The sequence below is a fragment of the Mustela nivalis genome, assembly GCF_964662115.1.
Source record: "Mustela nivalis genome assembly, chromosome: 15".
NCBI lineage: Eukaryota > Metazoa > Chordata > Mammalia > Carnivora > Mustelidae > Mustela > Mustela nivalis.
The window spans coordinates 18,749,179-18,764,097 of record NC_139034.1 but is presented as its reverse complement, the minus strand read 5'-3'; the positions used below and the strand labels follow the sequence as shown (position 1 = coordinate 18,764,097).

At 40.1% G+C, this 14,919-nt stretch overlaps 1 protein-coding gene across 4 annotated transcripts in view; it reads left to right on the top strand.

Moving 5' to 3' along the window:
* Positions 1-2,530: 2,530 nt before the first annotated feature.
* The window catches only part of STARD13 (StAR related lipid transfer domain containing 13), a 523,725-nt gene continuing 511,336 nt past the window's right edge, over positions 2,531-14,919 (top strand). For all 4 annotated transcript variants that reach the window (XM_082700364.1, XM_082700373.1, XM_082700362.1 and 1 more), the window contains exon 1: positions 2,531-2,658. The gene's annotated coding sequence lies outside the window, so the exon portion shown is untranslated. The remainder of the gene's footprint in view (positions 2,659-14,919) is intronic.

The window sequence follows — 14,919 nt, the reverse complement described above, 5'->3', positions numbered from 1 at the left end:
AGAAAACATAATCCTCGTAAAAATATATATCTAAACCAAATTTTCTTCCAAAGACTTGTTTTATCACTTTAATATCACTGCATTTATAACGTACATGTTACTTCTTCTAGTTAAGAATTTTCTATTTACTAATGCATTCAACCAATACTTACTAAGTTCCTTACCTGCGCCAAGCATGGATATGCTCGGTTGTAAAAATAAAAAAGTGGGTGAGAAAGTATTAGTTTAATGAGACAAGTAGACAAAAATCAAAATTCAATTTAAGTACTAAACTAAGATGGAATAAAATAAAGGACACTTTATAATAAAGGCAGCCTGAGAGATTAAGGGAAATTCCCTGGGATGAAATGACTCAGACGGCAGCCAAGTCTTGAAAGATCAAAGACTTTCCTACCCATCTTGGTCTTTAGTCCACAGTCTCCATGCCAGGGTTCATCAGGCAGGGCAAATATTTATTGAACATGTTTGCAAGGCTCTGGCCTTGGTCCCCGATGAGTCAGCATTTCTCTCTCTCTCTGAACAAGGATGAGTCCTGACTTATGAAGAGAGGTTCTACACCCACTCAGAGCTCATCCAGTGGCTCAGGAAGGATTGTAGCTGTCAGACCATGAGGACTGAGTATTCCTAACTTTAGTTTTGCCTAGTGACCTAGAAGAGAATTATTTAGTCAACTCTGTTTTCTACACATCTCCAACCCACTGCACCCCAACATCTCTCTTTTATTGAGTAATCAATAAACTTTTTCTTTCTCTCAACTTAACGTAGCTACTTATCATAAACCCTATTAGAGCTTTTGCTTTTACTTTCAGTATTTCAGTCTTGAGGTAAGACTTGGAGCATTGCATCCGGTTGGTTTTTATATTACTGGAACAATATTTTTTTTCTTTACCCTGTATGCGTTCTTCTGCCATTTTTCACTTATCAGATTCTTAGAATGCTAATGATCTCATAAATTCCACACCAGTTCTAGCCAAAGAAAATCGGCCATGTAAGGTAATCAGTCTTGATCACCACCATGAAGTAGGGGGGTGAGATCCCCAATTTCACCAAAGAAGTACTAGGCACCCTCTTCTTTCAGTCCTGTCTTGACAGCTGAGCCTGTTGAAAGTTTCTCTAGAGACTAACTTCCCTGGATCATTCATTTTCTAGCAGGATAAGACTCAACACCATCTGGTCTATAAGCCCCAAATTGGCAGCCTGCAGGGCAGATTTAACTAGCAGATAGATTTTGCTTGGTGTTCATTAAACATTTTGAGCAAGGAGATTTATAAAACTTAGAGTTCACATAAAAATCTGAACTTCTAGCTTCTTTTGAAAAGTCAGAAGATTTGGCATGATTCATCCCATAACGAATTAGGAATATTTGTTGTGGGCTAATAGCTACTTCCAAAATAGAGACCTGTGTTTTCCACCTGCCCTTAGCCCACCAAGTGAACTGCACTTTGAGTTTTTGCATTTCCTGAACTACTAGCCCAAGTCCTTCATTTCTCAGAAAATGAAACTGAGATCCAGAGAGACCTCAAGATTTTCCAGGGCTTAAAGTTGGTTGTATAACCAGATCCAGAGCTTGAACATAGGTCTTTTTGCCCCACTCTCTACTCCAAGGTGCTGTCTTTCTCTCTTCTTTACACCCAGAAGCAACTGGTAACCATTGACTGCTTCAGGCTAGAGTCCTAGCAAGTGCTGCGGAAAAGCCAAATGACATCAGACTCTGAGCCCAGAGTAATCATGGCTCAAGTCTTACCATATGGATTTTGGAAGAGGGTTGTTCGTTTTAGCATTTTTTTTTTCACCCAATACCTCTTTTCTTTTCTGTGGCACATTGTAGCAGGTGGCTGTGAAAGTAAAAGCAAATGTTTTTCTGGTCCTTGTACGCTTATGTCCCACAAGAGGACATGCACTTCCTTTTCATGATGACTTCTGGTGAGCTTGATGCGGAAAGCCCACTTAAAATATCATGTCAGTGTCACAGATGGATTTCATGACACAGATGCAGGAGATTTTCATTTTATCTTTGAGCTTGGTGGGGCCTGGTTAACACAGATTATTATATACTCATAATTGTGAACTTCCTTCCAATAAAACATCCTGTCAGTTCTTAGGGAGTAGACACTTTTCTGAGAGGTGAGATGGAGTTTTCACCACAGAGCCTTCCTTCACACCAGCCGGGAGCATAGCAGAGTTCCGAGAGATAAGCTTGTCCTCTTATCTCAACCTGTTGGTGAGTTGTTACAAGTCTTACTTGTTCCCTGGGAAGCTAACAGAAAAATAATTCTTTCTATTTTTAATGAATGAGAGGCCCCTCCCAACAAAAGCATGAAAACTACAGATTGGCTAGAGCCCGTTTTTTATAACCCTTTCCTTCCCCCAAGCCTTGGCCGGGACCTCACAATGAGGTGCTTTGTGAGCCTCAAGCCAAGGTTGACTTGGCACCTCTGTCTCAGAGAGCATGTGCAGACTGTGTGTGACAGGCTCTCAGGGAAGCCACTTCCCACATGTGCTCCTCTGGTCCTCTCATTGGTGTTCGGGAGCAGGAGGTTGGTTCCTCCCGGTGAGCTGGGTGCTATGACAGATTAGACTTCTGTGCAAGAAAATAAATCCTGCACATTGGATGTACTGCTTTAGACTCAAAGACCTCTTGGGACCTGACGTTGTAAGGTAAGCAGCGCTCTGTCACATTTCTTGAACTTTGAAACTGTGAATGTAATTTGAGGACGTTCCTTGAAACTCTTTGTTGTTTAATGTGAAACTTTAACATGCCGCTTTCCTGCTGCCTTTAAGAATAACAGCTCACTGTCAAACACGCGCGCGCGTGCACACACACAAGCACACACACACACAAGCCGCAAGCCACTGCTTAAAATAAGAAAAAAATTCTTCCATAATGAAATAATCATGTCGATTTGTTTTACTTTTCAACTTGTATGGAAGTGTCCAGGATGGGCTGGGTTTTCTCTCTGTTTTCAGAATAATCAGTGTCCTTTAAAACAGGATCAAATTATCTTTGCGACTTGAAAATGGATGTGTGCGCAGGATTAATTCTTGTAGAGAGAAAAGCCTGGTGGAATTGCAACCAAATGTCAGTCCAGGTCTGTGGGTCTTTAGGTGTGGCAGGGTGCTTGCTAAGGCCCAGGAGGGGATTAGAGAAACCCGTTGCCACCATTGTGTTAGTGCTGCTCTGCAAGACCTGGGAAATCTGCTGGGGACAGGTGTTGCTGTGCACAGACCAGGTCCTTGTGAATGTGGCCAACTAAATCGGGAATTTGGAAGTTTAGTACAGTGCAGACTAGGAACCAGTGGTTTGTCAGACATAAAATGATGCAGAGCAAGTTCAACAACATGTAAGGCAGTTATGTATCTCATGTTCATGAAATCCAATCTTTTTGTGGAAATTTACAAGAACTTTTAATGTTTTTGCTCAAGTTTGACCAGATTCCAAGGCTTTGCCTATAGTTCTGTAAATAATCTATTTCTAAGAGGGCATCACTGTAAAAGATCTTTCTGTTGTAGGGAGAAATGATGCTAACTAAATCTTCTTTCTGTGTTCTGGAGACCATTCAGGAGAATACCTACCCTGTATTCACACTGTTTCTTTTAAATCTTTGTCCAGATGTTTCTCCTACTTTCCTACTTTGCCTTTATCTCTTCCTTGGGGATTAAGTTCCTGTGGGCATCTTAAACTTCCCCTGAAGTCCCCAAGTCCCTTCCGGTGCCCTTCTCACAGTCAGCACCAACGTGCTTCCACACAAAGCATTCAGAGTCTTGCTTATAGTTGTTTTTCTCACTCTGGAGAGTGGTTTACCTTGATTTATCAGCCCCCAAGTCATAGTCCTGTGACACAGGTTGCCTCCAGTTTATAGGCTGAGAAGGTGAGGCCCAGGGGGGCTAGGACACCCCACCTAAAGTGTGAAGGAGCAGTAGTGGATGGGGGGGTGCTGGCCTAGATGTCATCTCCCCTCCCCCAGGCTTTCTCCCTTCCAGGACTAAGCCACCTCACCTGGGTCCAGGTATTTCCATGCGTCTACCCTTTGAACCGCATTACTGATTAGCTGCACACAGTTGAGGCGAGGTACTCATTCACTCCAAGGACCAGAATGTGGAAGCTACCTTTGGTCTGGGGAGAAGAAAATTTCCCCACCACGCACACAGTGTGGGGGTCTCTGGAACCAAGAGTGGCCATCTGAGGAGTTTTCTTCTCCTCTTGTTGCTCCATTTCTTGCTAGTCTCGGCACACATTTTTAAGACAGCTCAAGCAAAAAAAAAAAGGTGAAGATTCCTAAGGAAATGAGGCTGGGGTTGTTTACTTATTGCAGCCAGGACACCCAGGATGCTAGTCTCAGAAGGATAAGCAGTGGGCTTGGATTAGCATTCCAGTGTGCCATTGCCTCACAGAAAGAGATATTTTTAACTCCAAAACATCTCTACACATCTGCAATCCAAGTACCCCAAACATGAGAATAAATATTTAGGCAGTGTGTTAGCTTCATTAACTGGACCCTACCTCAGAGCTGGAATTCTTTTTCTTGTTCTAATAAAATTTAAAAGAACAAAAAAGGAGGTGGCAGGGGGCGGGGGGAATGGGCGGAAACAGAGGTAAAATGTATTGCCTCTGGCAGTTCAGGAAAAAAGGACCTAACCAGAGACCAGAATTTTTTTTTTTTTTCAAGATTTCGCTTTTTCTTTTATCCAAGATGACATCTCTCCATTGAAAGATTCACTCAGGTTCTTGTGTTTTTCATCTTTGACGGTGCTGGGTCTTTTCCTCATAGTTGTGCTCAGATAGAAATGCTTACATGGCAGTTCCCAAAAGGTAGACAAAGGCACTAGAAATATAGGAGCTAGGAATAAGAATTCTCTATCATTCTAACAACCAAACCCTGAGAAAATCTCCACCATTGTAGAACGCACATTTTAGCCTCATTTGTCTCTAGAGCTAATAGTTTCCTTTATTTTTGTTATTCTTACTTTTCATTCTTTACTGAATGAAGGAGGAGGAAATTAGCTGTGAAGATTTCACAACCCATCTGAAACACATTCCTTCAGTCATTCTGTAGGTTTTCACTGAGATTCCACAGGCACAGAAGTCTATTGAACAAACACTGAGAGACATGTGATTATTTTGTTTTAAACAAACCCTAGGAAGGCTAAGACAACAACCTAAAATTTAATGATCCTGACTGGATCCTTTTACACAGAAGATAGAAAATAATTTAAATATTTTGTTTTATGTAATACGGTACATTACACAAATTCATATAAAGTGCAAACTATCACCTATTTCCTGAAGCAGCACTTAGAAGGCTCAAGAAGAGTTAGCTAGCAACTCACAGGAGCTTTTGGTGACTCCTGTATACCTTCCCTCGCAGACAGCCCTAAGTATAGACCAAGAGGGAAGAGCAGCAATTACAGCCCCTGGAACACACTGATTTTTAAAATAATAGTAATAACAGTAAGATGGGTCAAGAGAAAATAACATGAGAAAACTATGGACTGGGAGAATATTAAATGTATGTCATACTCTTGAATTCATTCTGTAGGGACACGGGAGGGTGAGGAAATTGAGCAATTTCCTTGAGAATAGGTCAGTGTAAAGTACTCGGAACAGGGGTGCTTAAACAGCCTTTGAGCTGTGTTCATCAACATATATTTCTGAGTAGGAGGTTATTCCTGATTGGTGTCTTCAGACAGTTTCAAAAAGAACTTACACCTACTGCTAAACTTTCCCAAGCTGGCAAGATTCTAAAATGGATTTTTTTTTCAAGATTTTATTTTTTTATTTGACAGAGAGAGATCACAAGTAGGCAGAGAGGCCAGCAGAGAGAGAGGGGGGAAGCAGGCTTTCCGCTGAGCAGAGAGCCCAATGAAGGGCTTGATCCCAGGACCTTGGGATCATGACATGAGCTGAAGGCAAAGGTTTAACCCACTGAGCCACCCACGCGCCCCTCTAAAATGGATGATTAAAGGAAGGGTTTGCAGAGTATTCAAAGGAAATGCCACTGGATCCCTGGAAACCAGGGTAGATTCACTTAAAGGGAAATCATCAGGATAGTCGCATTTTCCCCCCTAATGTATTACTGGCTTGATAGATGGTAGTGTGTATTTAGCCAAAAGTAATCTGGTCAAAAGCAAATTGGCCAACACAACAAATCATTAAAAATTAGTATCTTCCATCATTTTACATTCAAGTATGAGTGATAAAGCATGGGACGGCTTTATAGCACTTTTAGTATCTTTAAACACTTCACAGTTTCCAGAATTCATCTTCAAACACTGTGTTTACACAGTGAAAAGTTTTACACTGTGAAAAGTTTTAACGGTTAAGGAATTGCTTAGGGAACAAGAATCCAACAAAAGGAGCTAAATACTTGAAATGACTAGAGTGATGGAACAATTTGCTACAGTTGTGATTTATGTATTATTTTAGAGTTTTTAAGCAACATATACTTATTATGGAAAATTATAATGCAAACCAGAACAAATTTTTAAAGATGATCCCACTTAATAGTGTCAACGAATGACTGCACATTAATGTATGATGGCCTTCCCTATGCATTTCCTATGACTACATATGATATTTTACCTACCATATGGTATTTGGAATTTAGCATATTTTTAAAAAATCCATCAGTTTTTGGACACTTGCATTCTTCTAATTAATTGCTACAGTATATTGTTTCAGTTAGTCTGCATTATAAGCAATGCTTGATAGGAACAACTGGATGGAAATGAATTAGAAATTTTAAAAAGTCAAACTATTGAGAAAAAAACAAAATATTGACAAAATATATAAAGTACAAAATGGATAAGTGCAGACTTATCCAATGATACACAAAAATGACCAACTTTGAAACCACACTGATTGGCATTATTCTTCTTTATCTAGATCATTGTTTTGAGAAAATTGTCTTCTTGACCAAATTGCTTTTTGTCAAATTGCTTTTAGCGAAATTAAATCTGGCCAAATTAGAAGGAAACAATAGTTCAAGGAAATGCAACAGACAAAATGCTCATGAGCTTCTGTGGGGCATTGTGTAATTTCTTCATGATATAATAGGAGACAAGATTAAGAAATATGAGCTGAGTTAATGCAATTAAGCAGATTATTAACTGGTTGAATGAACGTACTTACAGGGTGCTTCTTAGCAACTGGTGGGGGAGTGTCTGATGGTTTATAAAACACTCTGTTCTTAGTCCTATCCTAATAAATACTTTTGTCAGTGTTTTGGATAAATGTATGTTAAACAGGTTTCTGGATATAAAGCCAAAAGGAATTAATACATTAGTGTGTTGACATCATCGAAATCCAAACAAACAACCTTAATAGGTTGGAATAACGATCTAAATTTCCCTAGACTGTTTAACAGGGGTAAGTATAAGATTATTTACTTTGACATAAAGGTAAATGCTAAAGTACTCTTTGGAAGAACCTGTACTTATAAAATAAGACTTTAGGATTTTGGTTGATGGTAAATTCCATGTGATATAGACAAAGAAGTTGATATGATTTTTGGTGACATTTTTAGAAGCATAGGGGAGGAGTGCAAGTGGAAAATGCTACACCAGACCCTAGCTCTAGTACAAGCTATTCATCATTGTTTCATCCCTGGTATGACTTCGGTTGCTTCTGAGTACACATCTCATCCTTGAACTACCCTCAAATCCTGGAGTCCAAATGATGGGTCAATTCAGATGACGACCTCAAGAATTTCCACTCCAAAAGATCTATTTATTTCAATGTTACTGAGGCATCTGTGAGTGAATATGGAGAGGAGGGTAGTACTTAACCTAGCAGGACATATCTTCGAGACTCTATAAGATTGAGAATAATGATTAGATTTTTTAAAGATTTCATTTCTTTATTTGACAGAGAGAGATCACAAGTAGACAGAGCATCAGGCAGAGAGAAGGGAGGAAGCAGGCTCCCCACTGAGCAAAGAGCCTGATACGGGGCTTGATCCTAGGACCCTGAGATCATGACCTGAGCCAAAGGTGAAGGCTTAACCCACGGAGCCATCCAGGTGCCCCAATGATTAGATTTTTTAACAAAGTGTGGTTGAACAGTTAGGACCCTGCAGGGACAGAATCATAAAAGAAAATATTCTTCATAACATGACAGTTAATGAGCATTAAAATTCTGGCTGGGGTGGAGCAAGCTGAGGAAGTCTAGAAGTACTGTGTGAAGTTCAGGAGATGATGTGTAACACACCAGCTAAACTCAGGCATGAGAGGCTTGATGAAGTGTGAGTGCACTCTGAAATGACTTAAAGACTCAGGAGAAAATGCAAACCATCCATGATCTGGTCTCTTCCTCCTGTTCCACTCCTAGGACTAGGTTTATCTACTTGGGAGAGGTTTCTGTATTCCTTTTGATTTCTTTCTACAAGAGTTGCTTTCTTGAGCCTGTGCTCTTTTCACCCATCTGCACCTGCTGATTATTGGCTTGAGGCTCTCTTTAGTTCTTGTCTGCAAGTGATCCTCAGCAGGCTGTGATTTCCATTGTTCTTAAATCAGTGTCACTGGAAGGGAGGCAATACCGAGTGTGGCTTCAAGCAGAGGCTTAGGGTTAGATCCAGACCCCGTCACTTGCCAGCTTTGAGAAATGCACTTAAGTTTTCTCAGTCTGTTTCTTCATGGGTAAAAATAAAATCATAATAGTATTAACAAGTTAGGGTTGTCATGAGAATTAAATAAACCCATGCATGGTAAACCACTTAGCATAGTGACTGGAAAATTCAATTAAATTTTAAATTGTTATTGTTGCTGCTTTTAACTATCCTTGATACCAAACCAACCTTGTATACCCTCTGGGGATGACCAAATACTGATGTAAAGTAGCACATTGGTTTTGGGGGCTAGAAACAACTATAAGAACTAGCCAGCTATTACCATAATAAAAGGTAGGACCGAGACAGCTTCAACAAAATAAGGTATTTGGAAAGAAGAAGGAGTAACAATGAGCATACTTTCCACTCACCTCATCACTCACAGTCCCTGGAATATTCTCAACAGTCTCCAACTGGAACATATCATCATAAGTATAGAACAAACCTCTTTCATATAAGAAGACCTAATCCTATTCATGGGAGGTTATATTACTAATACTTCATAGAGAGAAATTTTTTTTTCTGAAATTTTAAGAGACTAGAACACTAAGCCCTCCTGTACCTTGCAATCCAACTTGAACTATTATTAACCCATAGCCAATCTTGTTCTATCTGTACACTCCCATGGTGCCCACCTCAGATATTTTTGTGATCTGAATCCAAGACATCATCATTTCATCTATAAATATTTCAGTTTGTGCAGACTTAGTTTTAACATTTTACTCCCCCCACCCAGGGGACATTTTTGATGGATATTTGAAACAATTAAGTCCAAAGTATTTCAGAGCAGTAATTATTCAGCATCTATTAAAAAGGATAATTTTTTAATGGATTACATGAAAAACTTTTTTTCATGTAATGAAGAGTGAAGAGTTATCAAGCTCTTTTCACATTTTTGCATATCAGAAATTGGGATGAATTTTACAGTTGATGGCAACTTTAGTTTAATCGAGTGATATTTTTCTTTCTTCGTATAAAATCTCATGGTCTGTCTCAGAGAATGATGCCTTAGAAATGAAGAAATGCAACAGCTGGGAAGATATATGGGCACACACACACACATAGCCCTCTAAAACTACATGTTTAACTACCTACTTACCCAGTTTCCTGTACATATCTATATAAATGAGAAAATGAAAATAAATTTAAATTAAGTTAATTCCAGAAGTTCTGAGAGGGCAAGATATTTCTGAATATGTAAGGTTACAACCTGGAAAGTGTGGAAAAGAGAGAAAAACCACAGAATTTTACCCCAGCAGGTGTAGAAGCATGCCTAAAACAGAGTACAAAGCTTGAAATTCTCAAGATGAGCTTGTGTCTCCTTTAATAGTGCCATGGTGAAAATCTTCCTTTCTTCATCATCAATTTTGTCCTCACTCATCACTTTAGCTTTCAGTAGTTTTGGGCGATAATCAGAAGGCAGTTTCTAATTACAATTTAGTTTGTAACAAAAGCTTCAGTTACAATTAGTAGAAAACATATTTTGTCTTGAAAAATAGTGAACAACTGAATAGAAACTCCTATACTTAGGTGATGAGCAAACACAATACGAACTTATGCCATCATTTTATTTCAGAGTTTTCCAAGTGGAGGTCACAGGAATGGCGTGGTGTCGTGAACATGACAAGAGAAGCAGAGGGGGATGTGTGGTGGTCCCAAGGAGCTGGGAAGACACATGATGTATATGTGAAACAGCCAGTGTATTTATGTGGCTGCTCTGTTTCTGTATGAGCTAGTTTGACAAGCAAATACATCTTCTGAACTTTTTTAAAAAATATTTTATTTATTTATTTGACAGACAGAGATCACAAGTAGGCAGAGGGGCAGGCAGAGAGAGAGGAGGAAGCAGGCTCCCTACTGAGCAGAGAGCCCAATGCAGGGCTCGATCCCAGGACCCTGGGATCATGACCTGAGCCGAAGGCAGAAGCTTTAACCCACTGAGCCACCCAGACGCCCCTCTTCTAAACATTTTTAAAGCTGGTCTAATCCACTACTTTGTTTCTACAAAGTTCGTTTTAAAAGTTGGATGTGATAAGGGACTACAAGATCTAGGACTAGCTGTGTTACTTTGGGCAGTCGGCTGAGGATTCTCTGAACCTCGGATGAAAAAAATAGACCAAAAAATGTACTCATAACATCAGACTATAACCTTCATGAGGGCAGGTACTTTTGACTCTTTTGTTCATGCTGTATTTCTAATACTTAGAGCGGTGGCTGGCACATAGTAGGTGCTCAATTGATGCTAAATGGATAGATGAATCTTAGTTCCCAAATTCTGGGACAAAGGCTTTAGGAGAGAGAATTTATTTCTAGTCATTGCAACTGGTCCAAGAATGTTACCTGAACACTGTGTAAACTGAATAGATAATGTTTCCCATATATATGATTTACCACTTTCAAACATATGGAAATTCTTTTGTGTTTCATACAAATTTTAAACCATAGAACTAATATTATGTAAAATTCTTTGATAATTAAGCAAACATTACATAGCACTTAGTTTAACAGATACGCTAGGCACTTCAGTGTCCACAATATCCTGTGAATCTTGTACTTTAATTATCCCTGTTTTGCATATGAAGTCACTGAGGTAGAGAGGTGAAGTGATGGAAATCCAAGCAACCTGGATACAGATGCCTTGCTCTTAACCACACTGATCTATTAATATTGCCAAAGATCTTTCTAGCTCAGTACAGTAATTCCTCCACTAACATGATGTCTAAGATCATGTCCAGCCCATAAATGGTGTGATTCTATATAGTAATTCCCAATCCACACATTAGTAACATTAAAACAACAGTGCCAAGTTCATTCCAAGAAGCACTAGCCATTTCTCCTAAAATTCATGGAGGAGATGTATAAATTTTCCTTCATTTAGAGATTAGGAAGGATTTCCTCCATTTAAAGATTAAGAAACTGTGGCATGTCATTCCGAGAAATTCTGCCAAAAATCCTGGGGTCAAAGGAATGGTTAGACCTTACCACATGGCTTAGTCTCATTTTAGCAATAACTTCTCTTCCTTTGGGGGCAAAGGTTTATTCCAGGCCCCCATAGTCAAGGGCAGAATATACTGACATGTTTAGCTCAATGGCTTGTACTGAACCAGGAGAGTGACGTTGACTTATGACCTCCCCCCTTGGGACCCTCATTAACCATAAGTTATGACACTCTACAGAACCCTGGAGAGAGTCAAAGCATGGAATTCATTTTATTTTTAGTCTAATGGTTCCCTCTTCTCTCATTTCAGATCAGTCCTTTCTCAATGGCTTCCTCTGAAAGCCAGCAAGCTTCTAGTTGGTTAAACATTACTTAGCCTCATTATTGAAAGAAAAATAGGAAAGCTAAAATAAAGAAGCACTTTCTTCTGTAAGAGAAAAAATATTCAAAGTAGTAATTACTCCATTGTCTGAAATGTTCTGTTAGGCATTGTCTTTCCATCAAAATTAACCAGTACAAAGAAACTGGCAGGAGAAGGGAATTGGTAGAAAAAATATTGTTTTCATTTCGCTTCTGGTTAAAAGATAATTTGAATGTGCTTATTACTTACTTAGAGGTAGACAAGTAACTATTAATTCTTGGCCATCCAAAGATTAAGTATCTGTGTATTGGTTTCTTTTTTTTTTTTTTTTTTGTCCTTAACTTGATAGCCTCCTGAATGTTTTGTAGTAGTAGACCAGACGTTCTTGACTTTTTTTTTTTCTTTTCTTTCTTTTTGGATCACACTCTCCTTGAAAAATGCCACAGGGTTGCTACTTGGAAGATTTTTCATAAATTGCTTAGAATGTCCAGGGGTTCAGGTATTCTCTTGTTTTAAACCCCGTCCAAAAGGAGTAGTAGGTAAAACACAATCAAACACTGACCTTAAAAAGAAACAGGAATTTGCTTCTTAGAAGCCTGGATTATGTTGTGGGATGATTCACTGACTGGTGCTTGGCCCTGAAATGTTGGCCAATAACAGGGACCCCTCTTGCCCTACTTTATTCTCATCATTCAGACATTCACAACATAGATTATCAACAGTCCTTTGCATAATATCACGTTATCTTTTTGGTCAAGAAGAGTAAGATGACTTTAAATGTGATATTGGAGGTTCAAAATGGACAACAGACTTGCTCCAAACAGCAGCAAGAATAAGAAAATGCCAGCACTGAAACCAGGTCTGTCAGATTTCTTTGAGGCAAGAGACAACATTGTTAAGCCCAACAGAGGCAGCAAGCTGGGAATGCCTTAAAGGAAACAAGCTGGGAATGCCTTAAAGGAAATTTTCACCTAGTGCAAAATCAACACAGTTCCATAAGTCTCAGAAGGAAACCTCAACTGAAATGTGCTATTTATATGGAACCCTTGGTGTTTTGTTCTTTCTTACCATGACACCAAAAACTCAACTATTGTAAAAACTCATTGAATGGATCTGCTACTAAATCTTTACTTAGTGTTGTGTTATGTATGACCATGGGCCACAAAGAAGAAACAGGTAGAATGCAAAAAAGCCTCCGTGGGCAGTTTCACTTGATGGAAAGGGCAGTGGGTTAGAAGTACAGCGTTGAACAATTAGTGCCTCCTCAGCACTTTTTCTCTCAGGTCCTGAGTGGAAAGGGCTTGAGATTTCTTGGGTCAAAGAATTCTTATGTTTTATCTCTGGGTTTGAACAACCCAGGTCCCATTCTTCATGTAGAGGCAATACTTGGACACTTCCCTTCCTGTTAGAAGCTGTCCAGCTCCCATTGGAGGAGCAAGGTCAGACTTTATCATGGCGGAAGAACAGTTGCTGCAGCATGAGGCTTAGGCAAGTACAACAAAAGTTGATGATCTCATTCAAGGTAATTTAGAATCATGGGCCTCTCATTTCCCGTTTGGTGAAATCTGAGAGATCCCATCTGCCTTCCTCCTTCCTGCTCTCCTTCCACGCTCTTCCTTTCCCACCTCTCTCTCTCTCTCTCTGTGTGTGTCTCTCTCTTCCTGTTCAGAAATTATGGGCAGGGAAATTTATCTATAGATAGTTAGGGATCTACTGGACTTCCTCTCTATACTGTGACAGGTTAGATCTTATTGAAGACTAGAATTTTACCACCTTGTGATAGATTAGTTTCATTTAAAGATTCAGGAGGTGCTCTAAAGGTTAAGAGATGGCCCACGGCTACACAGTCAGCTTAGGGGCTGGAAGTGATTCCTAGTGTCGCCTTCTTTCGGTTTCACCAAATCGCCTCCTTAGATATTGCTATTGGGAAGAGGGGCCGAGCTGAAGGCTGATATGGGAGTGTGGAAATAAATGACGACCACCCAAATGAGAACAAATGGAGGTAATTTATTTGGCATTTACTATAACAGGAGAGTTAGCCACCATCACGAGCCCTTGGCAGAAATTCAAAGGCAGACAGGGGAGTGGGAAAGCGTTCTAGGGGAAAAAAGAGAAGTCTCGGGGTGTGACCCACTGAAGGTTTTTGGCATGCAGAAGCTGGAGGAGGGCTAGCTACAAGTGGGGCTTCCTATGTGAGTGCTTTGAGGAGCATTTTTGACTGATTGGTCCTGAGTTGGAAATAGGGATTTAAAAAAATAGGGAAGCTGACAGTCATTGGCTAATGACTGAATGATCTGGGCCATTGCTGTGGTGGCTGTGGTTGGCTTCCTGGGCTGGTTGGAACAGAGGTGGTGTGTCAGACCTCTGTCATCACATACAGCCTGGCCATTGTCCCCTTGTGTATTCTGTCTCTCAGGAGGGATTGCTAAGAAATGCAGCCCTCCTCCAGTCTCTCAGAGGAGACATGTTAGTGGCATATCTGAGGCTTCCTTTTCCCGTATCCTCTGTGTTCCGTCTGTTACAGTTCTTTTCTTGAGCAATCTCTCTGACATTCCCACCTTTCCTTCCACCAAGGCCTTGTCCAGACACATCATGTCCTTTCTCAGGAACTGCCAGAACTCTGACCCAGCTTGATTCCTATCTCCACTTACCTGATCCTTAAGTCCATCCAGCAAACTGGCTACTCTTAGGTTAATGCCCCCTGGCCAGCTGCTTTTTGTGACAGTGAGACCCAAAGCAAATAAAATAACATAGCTCTGTTCTCATCAGTCCAGGTCAAATTTGTGAAGCTTTCTGCCTGACTTTCTAAGTCCCTTCATGGTCTGGCTCACATGGCCAACTCTACTTTATTTCCCCCGTCCCTTAAGACTGTGGCCTCCCTTGCTCTCCAGCCTTATGAACAAGAACCTATGCAAAGAAAGAGCCTGGAAAAGGCTCCCAGTGTGTTAGGAGTTTGGTCCTCAGTTAAGTCACGTGGTTTTATTATGTTCATGGCCATAGATTAACCTCCACTGGCA